Genomic DNA, 16,775 nt, shown 5'->3' on the forward strand with positions numbered 1-16,775 from the left:
GGGACCACAGTTGTAGAAGTTCTTCGACTAATGGCTTCAGGTACACATCAATGTCGTTCCCGGGTTGCTTCGGGCCTTGTATGAGCACTGGCATCATAATGAACTTGCGCTTCATGCACAACCAACGAGGAAGGTTATATATACAAAGAGTCACAGGCCAGGTGCTATGGCTGCAGCTCTGCTCTCCAAAAGGATTCATGCCATCTGTACTTAGACCAAACCGTAAGTTCCTTGCATCCTGTGCAAAGTTTGGGAACTCTCTATCGATTTTTCTCCATTGGGAGCCATCAGCAGGGTGCCTCAACATCACGTCTTTCTTACGGTCTTCTTTGTGCCATCGCAACAACCTAGCATGCTCTTTATTTCTGAACAAGCGTTTCAGCCGTGGTATTATAGGAACATACCACATAACCTTGGCAGGATCCCTCTTCCTGGGGCGCTCGCCCTCAACATCACCAGGGTCATCTCGTCTGATCTTATACCGCAATGCAGTGCACACCGGACATGCATCCAAATTCTCGTACTCACCGCGGTAGAGGATGCAGTCATTAATGCATGCATGTATCTTTTGCACATCTAATCCTAGAGGGCAGACAATCTTCTTCGCTTCGTACGTACTGGCGGGCAATTCGTTACCCCTAAGCTTCCTCTTAATTATTGTCAGCAACTTTCCAAATCCTGAGACAGTGACACCGTTCTCTGCCTTCCATTGCAACAATTCAAGTGTGCTGCCTAGCTTTTTATGGCCATCTTCGCAAGTTGGGTATAACAATTTGTTGTGATCTTCTATCATCTTGTCGAAGGCCAACCTTTCCTTTTCAGTTTCACATTCTCTCCTTGCATCAGCAATGGCCCGACCAAGATCATCATCAGCAGGCTCATCTGGTGCCTCTTGATCTTCTACTTCATTGTCTTCATTGCCTTCTGCAGTATCATCGTATTCAGGGAAATTGGGATAACCGTCATCATCCTCTTCCTCTTCTTCATTTTCTTCCATCATAACCCCTCTTTCTCCGTGCTTGGTCCAACAATAGTAACTGGGCATGAAACCGGATCGCAGAAGGTGGCTGTGAATGAGACTCGAGCGAGCGTAATTTACGGTATTCTTGCAGTCAACACATGGACAATACATGAAGCCACCATGTTTGTTTGCCTCCGCCACGGCCATAAAATTATCCAGGCCCGAAGTGAACTCGTCAAACCGTCGGTCAATGTACATCCATTGCCGATTCATCTGCATGATATAATTAAGCTGATCAAAACCATTACAGAACATCACGATGTATATATACACATGTATTTTATCAATTGCAGATGAAAAGGATAAAATTGTTAACCTCGATGAAGAAGAAAAAAGCAAGTTAAGTGTGGCTTGATTTGTGTAAACTCAAGTGGCAAATCCTCTTAAGCATTTCATCGAACACCTCTTGTGCATGTGAAGAAGAGAGGAGAGCAATACATCCCTCTTGTGAAGAAAGTGAAAAAATGGCCAAGTGTTTGGACCCTTGGGCAGGGGCAAGGTTATATAGCCAGAGGCGGGGCCTTTGGACCCGGTTTGTATTACAAACCGGGACGAAAGGTTTCCCACGCTCGACACTACCTGGCTGCTTCGGCGTGGACTTTTAGTCCCGGTTTGTAATACAAACCGGATCCAAAGGCCACTACAGACAGCGCGCCATTTAGTGGGGTCGCCTTGTGGACAAAAACGAACCACCAATGCCCCCATTTGGCCTCTGGCTTTCAAAGACTTTGGGACATTTGCTTCTAAGGCCTCTTCTCCACTAGTAATCAAGCAATCATTCAAGAATTGCTCACATTTTCAAGAATTGTTCGATCCACGCGATAATTATATTTCTGCTAGTACTTTCCTAGGACAGGACTTTACTTCGTCAGACAGATAGATCTGAAGAAACATATGGAATTACTAACATGTTTGCGGCAGAGGGATGACAACATCAGCTAGGTACCCATGTTAAGGAGATCTGAACAACATACGGCGTGTTAGCGGACTAGCTAGTAATAAAGAGCAAGATTCCCTGCATTAACGCAGAGGGTGAAAAGAGCGGCTAGAAAGACTCGCAAAAGATTCCGCAATCCATTGCTTTGTGATTGAGCTCCTTCATTTCTCCTGCTCGGTAACACTGTAGGCTTACCAATGCATCCCCTTTGCTTCTCTTTCTTCTTTAAGACTTTTGTGTGTATGGCACTGGCACACAAAAGATCGACCATGATGGCCTTATGATAGGCAGGCATGGACAGTTTTTGTTTTCTTGGACCTACAGTACATACAGAGCCACAACTACACAAGCACTCGTAGCATGTGTGGTTGGGTACCAAGCATTAGCAATGAAAACATTAGCGAGAGAAGCTTAGCATCTGTACAACGTACTACGATCTGCTTTGTTGCTTCCAAGCAAAGCATATGCATGATCCATTTGTCGACCTGCTTGACATCATGACACCTAAATCTTCCGTTGGGATTAAGCAGACAACAGTTAGCTCTCTTAATTTGTTGCTGGCCTTCGGGAGTGTGATGAAAGAGGAGATACGTCGTGATTCCATGCTAGTATTAGGACTCTGCGTAAGGCAAACGGGGCGACGCAAACGGATGTTGAGCGACCGTTTGCGTCTCCGCGGGGCTAAAATGCGTTAGCAATCAGGTCCAGCGGCCGGACGCATATTTATCGGGCCGTCCGTGGAGACGCGACGTATATTTGCGCCTGGGATGCGTTGCGGCGAACGTCCCAAGTGACCGCTCGCTTTTCCACCGGGTCCGTCTGGCAGCGAGCGAGCAATAGGGCTGTATCTAGCGCATCGCTTCCGCATTTGCGCCACAACCTTCGCCATCAATATCACGGCTGCCTCTTCTGCACGCGCACCGGCGGGTGGCGGGTGCCGGTTGGGCTTCTGCGCCTATCAATAGCATCGTGTCCCACGCGCGCCCGGCCTTAAAAGTCGACCGGCACCGTCCCTGCCATTGCCCACACCAGCGACACCTCCACTCCCACCCCTCATCGCCGCGCGCCACCACATAACAATGGGAAAGAAGAAGCACTGCTCCGAGGCATCCGGCAGCGGCACCAAGAAGGCGGAGCGGACGCATAGGGTGCCGCTGCCCGTCGAGGTGGCGCGGTTCATGTACAAGAACTGGACGCCGTGCGCGGCTGGTGGGACGTGCACCTGCCTGGCGACGGCTGGCGGCTCAGCCACCTTCGGGTGCATGTTCCGCATGTGCCTACGCGCGAGCCACCCAGGAGCGCCGAGATCCAGCGCAGGCGGCGGTACCTGCTGCCGGACTTTCGCGTCGATCCTGCCTTCGCCGTCGACTCCGACAGATGGCGCACGTTGCGCAAGAACGAGAAGGATTTGAAGAGGCAGGTGGGCTTCCTCGGTAATAGGGATGTCTCATCATCGAACACATCAGCCGTCAACGCCTCCACAGGACGACGACGACAGCGACGCGCTGGCCAATCACAACGAGGAGGCCAAGGAAGACAGCGACGACTATGTCGCCTGCATTTTCCACGAATGGCAGGTGGCCATGGCGGAGGGCCGAGAGTTCAAGTACCCGGCGACGATGAAGGACGACGAGATCGAGAGGCTCGGTATCCTCATCTCGGAGGTGGACCGATCGGGGCAGCCACCGCTATCCCGGTACGCCACCGGCATCATGCCGCCCGGCCTCACGGAGGAAGAGGCCCTACGACGGGCGCTCGAGGACTCGGCCCCGCAACCGCAACAACCGCCTCCACCTCCGTCGTACAATCTGTGGGCGGCTCCACCTCCACCACCCGCGTGGGCTGCTCCACATCCACCACCCGCGTGGGCTGCTCAACCTCCACCACCGGCGTGGGCTGCTCCACCTCCACCACTGCTGGCGGCACCGGCGTATGTTCCGCCGGTTCCCAACTGGCCGTGGCCGGTACTAGATTTCGTTGTGATCGACGACGACGAGTAGGCGCAGGCGTTAGGTTTTATATTTATATTTTCCTTTCTTTACTATGTAAATTATTTTTTTATGTTGAAAAAATGCAAAATCGAAAAAATGCGTTGTGCCGCTGGAGACACCCCCGCCGCGAACATACGCGCGGTCGATTTTGACTATTTAGGCCGATGAAAACGGATGCGCGCAGACATTTTAAACGTCCAATATGCATCGTTCCATTGGAGATGCCCTAAGGCTATTTTTTTTTCGCGAAAACGCAAAAAGCTTTGTGTTTCGATTCATTGATTGAAAATAAGTTTACATTACAAGCCTAATACAAGGCTGGGACACCCCCACACACACACCCAACACTCAAAACGTGATTACGACAAAAGGCCGAAATTCGTCGAGTGCTTCTTTAAGACGCTACAGTGTGAGCTCTCCGCCAAACAGAACCCATGCCGATGAAAATCGCTGTGCTTGTGCATCATCGAAATTACCAAGAACGGGCAATGATTTTGTATGTACGTAGGACGCGCGCGTGAAATGCATCTATATATGTTAGTAGTAGCCCGTATCGCCGGTCTACTGATCCAACGAGCAACACGCACGGAACCGGCCAATTGACTGGGGATGCTTAAGTACTGAAGCAATGTACCGTGCTAGCTAAAGCCTATCCATGTAAAATATATGTTACTGCAAACGTACCAGCGATGTAAATGCTCGTTGTGTAAAAAAAATTGAAACTTCACGCATAGTGTACACGGTAATGTTGCAATGATTTACTGATGTACGTTTGTGCACACACACACACATACCGTAGAGTCGTCAGAAGTACAATGTTGACGTTGCGACATTGGATTTGACACTGCTTGCCCAATGATGTGACGGCCGTGCTTCTAGAGAGATGAGTATATATGCAGGGCTAGCCGTGCAAATACTGAGGCAAGGAAAAATGGCTTCAAAATGGGTCCCTTCATTGGGCTGCCCATTTAATTGTACGGCCTGCATTCTGGACCAAAAAGAATCAGGTCAGATTGGGCCTTTGACGGCACTAGATCCGTAGTAGAGATCGTAATTAAGCTTCTCCTAGGAGCAACCTCGGTATATTCTTCCAATAATAAAATACTACACAAATAAATCTTTGGAGCTAGAATGAAAACATATCAAACAAATGATAACTAGACTTAAACTGGTTAAGTAAAAAAGGTTGGTGTCTTAATGATTGGGTGGGAAACATGAGACTCTATTGGTCCTAATCATCCAATCAAATATTATGCAGTGTCACCAAAATACAATCCCTTTTATAAGATGAGAGGTAGAGTCATGTTGTACACATGAACATATAGATCAAACTATACTTAATACCATGTCCACAACATGTAACATACAGAGCGAGCAATGTAATTCTAGCATACAACATAACAAATATATCAAGGTAGCTTAGCTTACACATCCGATCATAAAACACCTAGCTCTAACACAAGATCCGACATTGCTAACTGTGCTAATGAGCAAAACATCGGTCTCACATCCTAGCACAACATTCAAGTGGATCTGACCATGCTAACTGTGTTACACATAACATTGGTAGTAGACTTAAATAAAAATGCATGAGAAGACCACGCGATCCAGCCGGCGCAGGAGTCGCGTTAAGCTGATCGAGCTCGTGAGGACGAGTCGGTTTGACCGGCGTTCGACCACGCGATCCAGCTGGCGCAAACGACGAAGAAATCACCGGAGAGGTCATCTACATTCCGGTGAGGTAGGGCTCTAGAAGATAGCTAGATTCCACCTCACCGGCCAGGTGACCAGAGCGAACAAGGTGTGCCCTGCGTCTTCCTGAATCTAGAGTGGCCGCTTTTATGGATTGAGTGTAGACGGGAACCATGCTAGTCCTTATATATCTCAAAACCAAGTTAGGGTTGGGTTTACTTGGTCCAAATAGGTCCATTTTCAGAGAAGCTTTACTCTAGGTAAACCGTCTGGGTTTCCGATGCATCGCACACCGTTGAAGTTTGGTAAGCCATATGTGTAGCATCACACACGAAGTGATTTATAAATACATAACAAATGTTTTTTCCGTGGAAAGCCGTTTGCATTACATTTGCACTTTCAGTTTTGGTCTTTCTCTCTGCAACTATTTGAGCATAATAAATAAAAGGGAGTAAATTTGCTGAGCAACGTACACATTTCATTTTGAAGAAGAGTTCATAATATATTTTTGGCTTCGAACACAAGGGAACCAACTAAAATGGTTTCCCTTCTTGTTACAAAGAGATCGGTGTTAACTTCACATTACATACACATATAGGGTCTAATAAAACTGTAAATCACTATACTGATTGTACTTCTGAGCACCAGAGGGGACGTTACCGATGTCTGATGCCTCATCATCGTCGACAGCTATGCCCTATCCGGAGCCTGATGCCTTGGCATCATCGACGAAGTGTCCGCTGGAGCACGATGCTTTTTGTTTCACTAGTTGTGTGCACCTTGCGAGCGTGGTCACCCATAGCTCCACAAGCCTGTTGCACGGACGTCCTTCTTACCTCTCTTCTTGACGCACAACTATGCATGCAGTCGGTCCTTGCGGAGAGTCTCGAAGGAGTCATCCGCCACGCGATGCTCAGGTTCTTCCCCATGCCGAGCCGACGCGATGGACTCCTCCTCCAGCATAATCTGCTCCTCCAAGTTGCCCTATTGAATCCTGGCCAGCCCCTCCTCATTTGGAGTGTGCTCCTTCGAGTCGGCCTCGTGAGGTTCATGTGCTTCCCCCCAACACTACTATGCTGTGAGGAATGCTCCTCCTCCGCATTTGCGGTGACACGTGGATGCAACCTAGAGTTGATTCACATGGAGGCATGGTGCAGATGCAAGGAGGCCGCCGACAGGAAGAGTGAGTGACACATTTTAAAGGCAAGGATGTAAACGGATCGAAGATTTTGAGTTCACATTTCGAACAAAAACGATGAATTTGTGGGAATATTTTACGACCAAAATGTTCACAAAAGATTTTTCATATACTCTGTTAGAGTACGTCATGGGCCTGGCTATAGCCCATTAGTCTTAGGGTTAATTAGAGATAATGGTCGCTTGCTTAGGGGGCTTGCTTAGGGGTCAAGTAAACCTCTCTATATAAGGAGAGGAGACGTATCAATCTAATCAAGCAAGAATTAAGAAGGAAATCCCTTCCCTCTTGCCATCGGCCGTGGGCAAGGCCCCCGGCCGGCCCTCTCGCGCCATCCCTCTAGCAGCACCATAACAATTGGTATCAGCTTTCACGGGTTCGATCATGTCCAACCCTCCACCGAGTTCTTCCCACCCGCCGCCGCCGCACTTCGACGTCCCTGCCGTTCTCTCCCCGGCGGAGATCACCGCAGCCCTCCGCGATCTCTCCACCGCGGTCCAGGAGATCCACCTCTACTTGGCCGGTCCCTCCCGGCCGCCGCCGACCGCGCCACTAGCCGCCACCATCGGGCCGCTGCTCCTGCCGTGGCAGCCGCCGCATCTGGCGGTCTCAGCCAAAGTCCCCGCCACCACCCTGCCCTGGTTGCCGTGGCCGTCTCAGCCCCTCGCGGGCCCCGTAGCGGTCGTGGCCTCGCTGCAGCAGCCGGCGCCGCCGCTGCCCTGGTTGCCGTGGCCGTCCCAGTCCCGTCGCGGCCGTGGCCCCGCAGCAGCAGCCGGTGTCGCCGCCACTCAGCCTCGGGCCAGCTACGACCACGCCGGCAGGAGTTCCGATCCAACAAGTCTGGTTCCCACCCTCGCCGTCATCGCTTCCGTCTTTGATCGCTACCCGCCATGCGTCGGCGTCGGTGAGGCTGCAGGCTGCTGTGCGCGGCCTCCTAGCGCGTCGGCGTGTGCGGGAGATGCGTGGTCTGTGATATGTCTCAAACGTTTCTATAATTTCTTATGTTTCATGCTAGTTTTATGACAATACTCACATGGTTATACACATTTTATATCATTATTATGCATTTTCCGGCACTAACCTATTGACAAGATGCCGAAGCGCCAGTTCCTGTTTTGTGCTGTTTTTGGTTTCAGAAATCCTACAAAGAAAATATTCTCGGAATTGGACGAAACAAACGCCGAGGGTCTTATTTTTCCACGGAGCTTCCAGAAGACCGAAGAGGATACGAAGTGGGGCCACGAGGCGGCCAAACCACAAGGCGGCGCGGCCAGCATGGGGCTCGCGCCGGCCTATGGTGTGGGGCCCCCGTTGACAAGGGATTAACTTATCAATGCCTACAAGTTGTATACTAGGGTTTTAGTCGTAAGTAGAGGGCAAGTAGATCTCGAAGGTTTCAGCCGAAAAGTGCTCGACGATATGAAAACTAGGGTTTCTTGAGACAATGAATCGATGCTTTCTTTGTCCCTCGACTCCCCCTTATATAGGAGGCGGAGCCGAGGGATTCGTAATACACAAGTTACAGAGTCCGGGAGGGTTTCCAACTCATCCCGCAAGATTACAAGTATTATTTCCTAATACAACTCTAGCTTTCCTTAATAGTAACTTGGGCTTCCGATTCTTCTTATTCTTCGAGTCGTGGGCCTTCAGTAAACCCCGGGTACCATCTTCGGTAGGCCCATTGGGGATACCTATGTCAGTAGCCCCCGAGATTTTTCTTGAATCGCAGAATCAGGGTAAATCTCCAACTTTATATTCATTCAATAGCTCTGCCGAATTTTATCACATATCTTTGGATACGTAACTATATATTGTACAGGGATAATGGTAGTTGGGGCTAGTTCATCTGACGGATTAGGTACTAGTTAACTGCTCTAGTGGCAATCCGCAAAAACCTACTTCAAGATCACATCCCTGGACATGATCTCGGGATACTGGTGTAAACTTCGACAGGTGCCGCTTAAGGTCTTACCATTCTGTCGAGTCCCAGTAATATTTTATCGGGTACCTAACGTGTTCGTTAGGATTTTTTTCGTATCTATTGATACGGAAAAAAGTAGAAAACCGACGTCAGAGACGGCGCCACGCCACTCAGAACGGATCTGGGGTCTTACCTTCGCAAAGTTTTGCGGCATTCAGAGATTGTTCGCAACTTTGGCGCTCTGAAAATATATTGTCGAGTGCTTTTTCGGCTGTTGGAATAGAACATTTTATTGAGTCAACGGATGACTTATATTGCCCTCCCGATGCGAGTATATGTAGAGTTATTTACATAACTCGAAATATGCTCACTTTTTCTCCTTCTTTCTCTCTTTTTTATAATTTCATCGGGCACGCGAACAGCGTTCCCGATGGGAGTAGCCCCCGAGGCTACAGCCAAGGACTTGTGCTTGGGTGTAGGCTCAACGCTTTTACGTTGCTATATTTTCCTTCTTTATCGAAGTTTTCTTACCTATCGGGTGCGCGACCAGCGCTCCCGATGGGAGTAGCCCCCGAGGCTATGAGCAAATGCTTGTATTTGATCATAGGCTCTCGCCATTTCTATTTTGTCATTCTCGAGTTTTTTATTTTTCCAAAGTAGCCCTCGAGCATTTGATCAAAAACTTGTATTTGACAAAAGGCTCTCGGAATAACCAATAATCTTCTGCTGTCGCCATTCTTATGAAACTTCATAGCCGAGATTTTCTTTTACCAAGGTGACATCACTGCTGACGATAGCCACGATCACTGTATCGGGAAAACGCGAGGACTGGGCTCTCTCTGTCTTGCGGGCCCAAATTTCTTATCAAGTTGACACGTCGTGCATGTGGGGGACACACATCCTCCACTTTTCCTGGCGCACGCACTGTAACGCCTGTTCCTTCTCTTCTCAGTGAAATTGCGTTTTTACCCCTTGTCCACGTGTACACCATCTATCTCACAATTTCTCCATCCAACGGTGCATCGATTCACCGCACCTCTACTTAAGGTCGTCGTCTTCCTCCATCCACACTTTCGCTTGCACCGCTCCTCTGCTCTCCTTTGCCAAAATCCTCCATTGCGCCCCACAACTCTTGAGCTCAACCACGCTCGCGCTTTTCTCATCCACTCTCGTTGATGCCACCGCGTGCGCGGCTCACCAGGCACAGCACGCCCGAGTCTAAGATGGCCGCTGAAGATCTGGAGTGGGAGAGATCCAAAATCTCCAATCAAGATATGAACCTGCTGAAGAAGCTCGGGTTCACGAAGAAGGAGAACGCCCTGCGCTTCCCCAAGGAAGAAAGCTATCCATCGCCTCCAATCGAAGATCGGGTCAGTTTCGTTGACCATCTCATTCGCGGTCTTTCTCCCCCTATCCATGAGTTCCTTCGTGGTCTCCTCTTTGTCTACGGGCTGCAGCTGCATCAGCTGACGCCCAACTCCATCCTCCACGTGTCGATTTTTATCACCCTATGCGAATGCTTCCTCGGAGTCTAACCTAATTGGGCTCTGTGGAAGCGTATCTTCTGCCTCCGCCGCAATGGCTCCCACAACGTCGCCTACAACATTGGTGGCGTTGTCATTTGCGTTCGCTCTGATGTCGAGTACTTCGACGTCAAATTCCCCGACTCCGTCCAGGGGTGGCGCAAAAGATGGCTCTATGTGCACGAAGAAAGCTCCGACTCAGTGGAGTACAATATTGCTCCTTTCGACGGAGGGGCCAAGATTCTTTGCCGCCGTTCCTGGGACACTGAAGCCACCAAAAAAGAGAAGTCGGTGACAGAGGCGCTGATGACTCGCATCCATGAGCTCCAGAACACCCGAGGCAATGAATTGTCGGGTATCCAGATCACAGCCTACTTCCTTAGGATTAGAGTGCAGCCTTTACAAGCTCGCAAAAATCCCCTTTGGATGTATGTTGGTGAAGAAGATGTCGACAGGCTCTCCAAAGACCTTCCTGTGAAGGATTTGGAGAAGCTGATCCGAAGAATTTCGTCGCTCAGCAAGAAGGATACTATTCCATCCTCTTGCCGCATTAAGCCATATAGTGGCACCAACGCCCTTCCCGAGGTAATTTTTCTCTTGACTACTATCTTGTCTTCTCGATATTTTTAGTATTTGTCGACTACTATCTTGCTAGCGTCCGTTGCATAACTTTTTTGTCGACACTCCTTGTTTTTTGCAGAACCACCCTGTTCTAGCTTCTCTTCCTCCTCTTCCTGAAGGTGGGGAAGTCGAAGAACGGACTATTGTCACCGATGACAACCGTGGTACTTCTCGCCCTGAGAGTGAAGTCGCGGGTTCTCAAAAATCCGCGACTTCCTCTGAAAAAGAAGCCGAGTCTAAGGCCACTGCCTCGACACGCTCCCTTCCTTCCGATGTTTCTCCAAGGAACAAGAGGAGAAGGGACGAAGGTGCCGATTCTGGCACCTCCAAGGCCGGCGCACCTCCTGCCGAAGAAGTTGGTCCTTCTGAAAAGAAGACAACTTTCAATCCTTACGAGGATGCCCTTGTCAGCTCGTAAATTCTTATTGCTCTTTGTTGTTTTCTTCTCGATATTTTTATCTATGTTGTTTCTTATATTGTCGCCTTTTATTGTAGTGGTGACGAGGATGAAGATCAGCCTATTGACGCGACTGCTCGAATGAGTACGTCGCGTACTTTAGTTGTCTCTGAAGCTCAGCCTGATGGAGATGAAACTTCGCCTCCTCAGCAAAACATCGAACATCCAACTCCACCTGCAAGCCCCCGTGCCCCTTCGCCAAAGAGGGCTAGGGTCGAGACGACCAAAGAGCCTACCTTACTACTTGGTAGCTCCATGACTCCTTCTTTGGATGATGTAAGTTGTTCACGTCTTCTCTTATGTGCCGAATATTTCAATGCTATCGACTCTTCTTTGTTTTTCGCTTCTCTTTTACTTTTTGCTGTCGAACTTTTTTACCTTATTGATGTTTCTTTCTCTATCTTTCTTTGTCAGCCTTTGATGAAGGAATTCATCCGTCTCGGTACCCAATTCGTCGGGTACCGTGACCATGCTAAAAAAGTCGAAGGTACTATTTTGCTACTTCTTCTGGTAAATGACCTCTCCATCATTTCTTATCATGACTTTGATTGCTGTCGACTATTTTGTCAGAAAATCTCGAAGAGGCCAACAAGCGTGTTGATTCTCTTGCTCGTAAACTGGAGCAAAGTGAAAAGGCTCGTAAGAAAGCTGAAGCAGACGTTGCCGCTGTCGAAGATCTTTGACAAAGACTTCATGACGCCGAAACTTCTTTGAGCGACAACATAGCCGAGCAAGCTGCTCGTGAAAAAGAAATCCTCAGTCGTTTGCAGTCGCAGAGTCGACGTTTTGTTAGTAAGTACTCAAATCTCTGCTACTTCTTCGAGTTGTCAAATTTATCCTTGCGCAATTTTTGACGAGCTTTATTTTGCTTCTTTGTAGGGAAAACACATCAAGACTTTGACTTGGAATGTCCTGAAGGTGATCAGTTTCTTGACGAGCTTTCTCTTCTTGAATTTCATGGAGAGGAAGCACGCGAAGGCCTTGCTGAAGCCAGAGCAGGTTTGTCGCGTCTTTTTCCTTATTTCTTCCCGAAGAAAGAAGAGCCCAAGATTTTCACAGCTCTCGCCAAGTGCTTCAACTCTCAAGAAGATCTTGGGCTCAAACTTCGCCAAGAAGGCCTGAAGATTGGCATCGAAGGCACCATTGCTCTGGTTGCTGACAGCCAACAAGACGTCGACTGGGCCAAAGTAGGCGATATAAAGGAGATGGAGACGAAAAATGGCAATCTTTGATTAAGGCTGCCAAGCCAAACTCAAAGCCAATCCTTGCCTTTCTTGGCTGCAAGCCAACTCCTGCTCCCAGCTCGTCCAAGCCGGAGGTCAAGTAGACCACCCTATCTTTCTTTTGTTTTCTCTTTTCTTTTGATGCTGTCGCCAGAGTAGCTTTGGCGACACCTATCTTATTAGTTTGATAGCATATCCTCCTTATGTAATGCCTTGTGAATACTTTGAGAATCAATGGAAATCTATTTTGATTGATGATTGATGTCAAAACTTTTATTTTCAGTTGATATTTGATAACTACACTTCAACTCATCGTCCCTCCGATGTTTTTCCTGCTTCCTCCCACTCGAAGAAAACGCCTATTGATAATGAGTTTGGTGAAGATTATTCGAGTAGGGGTTCAGCACAAGACTTGGAGGAACTTCGTCAACAGCTTCAGTATATGAAGAAGCAAACACTTATAATAATGGACCAGACTCGAAAATCATCCGAAAAGGAGAAAGTTGCACTGCAGCAGGCTCAAGAGGCCATAGCTGCCAAAGAAGCCGCCGTTTCTGAAGCCGCAAAGGCTACCACCCGAGAGAATTTTATGCTCGAGTTGATGACTGAAGCAAGTTTGGATATGACAGGTATGCTTTGCAAACCAAAACTTCCTCTATTTTTTTCCCTGTTTCCTCCTTTGAAATTCTTGTGCTGTCACCAAATAGGTTCCTTTCTAGACACTGCTGCCAAGGACCAACGGGTAGACACAAGGACAAATCTCCTTGTTAATCTTTCACTTGACCATGGTTCTCTGTTCTGGGCTACTCCAAAACGCACCCGACAAATTGTCAGATTCCAGGACCGCGCTTGTCAAGTTCGTGAGTTCCTTGATTTCTGTACAAGAACCTTGGCTCTAGTTTATAGTACCATGTTTCCTCGGAACAAAACACCGGACACTCTTCCTGCTCTGATGGAGAAGTTCCGGGATGCTCCTCGTATCCATAATTTTGTGCGAGCTCAACTATCTGCTGGGGCAAGATTCACCATGATTATGATACAGATCTGCTACCCGAAATTAGATCTGACGAAGATTGTCGCCAAGTGCCTGGCCAAGTAGTCGAAACGAAAGAGGAACATTGATAAAATCAACGACACTGTAACTCCTGTAGCCGAAGAAATGATGGATGAACTTCTTCGGATGGACTCTGAGTTCTTTGTAAAAGGTAGCTATGCTGAACATACGACTGGTACTGTAAACAACAAAGGTGTAACCATAGATGATATATTAGGTAGCAACTGAGTTGTACTATATTGCGGGAAGTCATATATATTTTTTGCGTCGAATTTTTCTTGATGATGAAGTTGTCTATATTGTAAAGTATAAACTATATTGTAAAGCCCCCGAGCCTTTGGCCGGAACTCAAGCTTATTTTTACGTCTCGATAAATTTACTATTTTGCGAGAGTATATATATTTTGTTGCCACGGGTTATGAGCCCCCGAGCCTGTCGATGAAGAAAGATGCATATCACCAATATCTTTTACTATATTGCAGCACCACGAGCCCGCCTCATTAAAAACCTTTCAGCCCCACTCGGTGCCCTGAAAGGAAAAGAGTGCGTCTGAAAACTCGCGGGCGTTTCAGTACATTGTATTTTTACAAGGAGGACTATATTTCGACTCTAGGTGTAAAAACGCCTTAGCTGCGCCACGTTCTAGGGGTTTTTCTCGGGAGCCCCCGTCTTCTTGTCCTTTATCCTGTACACTCCTCCTTCGATTACTTCTGTGATGATGTAAGGGCCAAGCCATGGCGACTCGAGTTTTTCATTGCTGTTTTGATTGAGTCGTAGAACTAAGTCTCCAACCTGAAAAGATCTTGGCCGCAAACGTCGACTGTGGTAGTTTTTCAAGTCTTGCTGGTACTTGGTGACCCGTGATAGTACTTCATCTCGAGCTTCGTCAAGTGCGTCGACATCGTCTTCTAGTGCTTTTCTGGAAGCTTCTTCCTCGTACTCCGTGACTCTTGGAGAATCATGCTCTATTTCTATCGGTAGTACTGCCTCGGCTCCATGGACCATAAAAACGGAGTCTCCTGTGTCGCTGTATTTAGTGTTGTTCGAATACTCCATAATACACTCGGCAACTCTTCTGGCCAAGTATGTCGAGCTTTTTCAAATGGTCCTAGCAAGCGCTTCTTGATACCATTGCAGATAATACCATTGGCTTTCTCCATAATACACTCGGCAACTCTTCTGGCCAAGTATGTCGAGCTTTTTCAAATGGTCCTAGCAAGCGCTTCTTGATACCATTGCAGATAATACCATTGGCTTTCTCGACTTGACCATTGGTCTGCGGGTGCCCAACTGACGCGAAGTGCAATTTGATGCCTACCTCTGCACAGTATGTAAAATTACTGCCATTGTCCGTGACGATGCTATGGGGTACTCCAAACCGAAAGACAATGCTTTTCACGAAATTTATTGCCGACGCTGCATCTGGTGAGTTTATCGGCTTTGCTTCTATCCACTTGGTAAATTTGTCGACAGCGACGAGCATATACTCGTATCCTCCTGGCGAGGCCTTGTGTAACTTTTCCACCATATCGAGGCCCCATTGAGCAAAGGGCCAAGACAACGGTATTGGCATCAACTCCGCTGCCGGAGAATGTGGCTTCGCGGCAAATCTCTGGCACGCGTCACAAGTTCGTACTATCTCCTTCGCGTCCTCGATTGCTGTCAACCAATAAAATCCAGCTCTGAAAACCTTGGCCGCTATAGCTCGACTGCTTGTGTGATGACCACATATTCCCTCGTGTACGTCCTTCAGAATTATTCTTCCTTCTTCGGGTGTGACGCACCTTTGCAACACACCCGAAATACTTCACTTGTACAACTCCCCTTTGACCACCGTAAAAGCTTTGGATCGTCTAATAACTCGCTTTGCTTCAACTGGGTCGTCGGGTATTTCTTTCCTTAGGATGTATGATATGTACGCTTGCATCCATGGAATCTGCACCATCATCACTAGTTCCTGTTCCTCTTCTTCTTCTAGTGCTTCTTTAGGAACCATCGAGGTTTTCTCATCTTTCTGCTTCTTCTGTGCTTTCTTCGGCTTTGTAGACCTCTCGGTTATCTCTTCCCAGAACACACCTGGTGGAATTGCGAGGCACTGTGACCCGATGTTTGCAAGAACATCGGCTTCATCATTACTCATCCTGCTGATGTGATTTACTTCGCATCCATCAAATAGCTTCTCTAGCTCGTTGTACACTTCTTTGTATGCCACCATGCTATCATTGACTACATCACATTGGTTCATGACTTGCTGAGCCACCAATTGTGAATCGCCAAATATTTTTAGTCGAGTTGCACCACAAGCCTTCGCCATCTTCATCCCGTGTATAAGAGCTTCGTATTCTGCCTCATTGTTAGACGCGTTTGGGAACGTCATCCGTAAGACATACTTTAATTTGTCGCCTTCAGGTGATATGAGTATCACGCCCGCTCCAGCTCCCTCTAACCTCTTGCACCCGTCAAAGTTCATAGTCCAAGTTCTCGATAAATCCGGGGGTCCTGTATTTTGTAACTCCATCCACTCTGTAATGAAATCTGGCAGAATTTGCAACTTTATTGCTTTTCTTTTTTCATACTGTATGTCCCGAGGGGAAAGTTCTATTCCCCAAAGGGAGACACGACCCGTAGCTTCTGGATTGTTTAGTATGTTGGATAAAAGCGCCTCGTTGATCACTATTATCGGATGCACCAAAAAATAGTGCCGCAATTTTCTTGCGGTTGTAAACACTCCATATGCTAGCTTCTGGTACTGCGGGTACCGCTGTTTTGAAGGCGATAAAACTTCACTGATGAAATATACCGGCCTCTGTACTCCATGGAGTTTTCCTTCCTCTTCTCTTTCGACAACGAGTGCCGTGCTGACCACCTGAGGTGTAGCTGCAATATATAACAGGAGGGATTCCTTCTCTTTAGGCGCCACCAAGATTGGTGGTGTCGAAATTGTGCGCTTGAGATCCTCGAAAGCTCTATCTGCCTCTTCGTTCCACTGGAACTTCTCTCTTTGCTTGATTAAAGCGTAGAACGGTAACACCTTTTCTCCCAGCCTGGCGACGAATCTGCTTAAAGCTGCGACTCGCCCAGTTAACTGCTGTATTTCTTTCAACTTTGTTGGCTTCCTCATTGTTACGATAGCTTGAATT

This window comes from Lolium perenne, chromosome 7 (genome assembly GCF_019359855.2).
Source record: "Lolium perenne isolate Kyuss_39 chromosome 7, Kyuss_2.0, whole genome shotgun sequence".
Taxonomy (NCBI): Eukaryota; Viridiplantae; Streptophyta; class Magnoliopsida; order Poales; family Poaceae; genus Lolium; species Lolium perenne.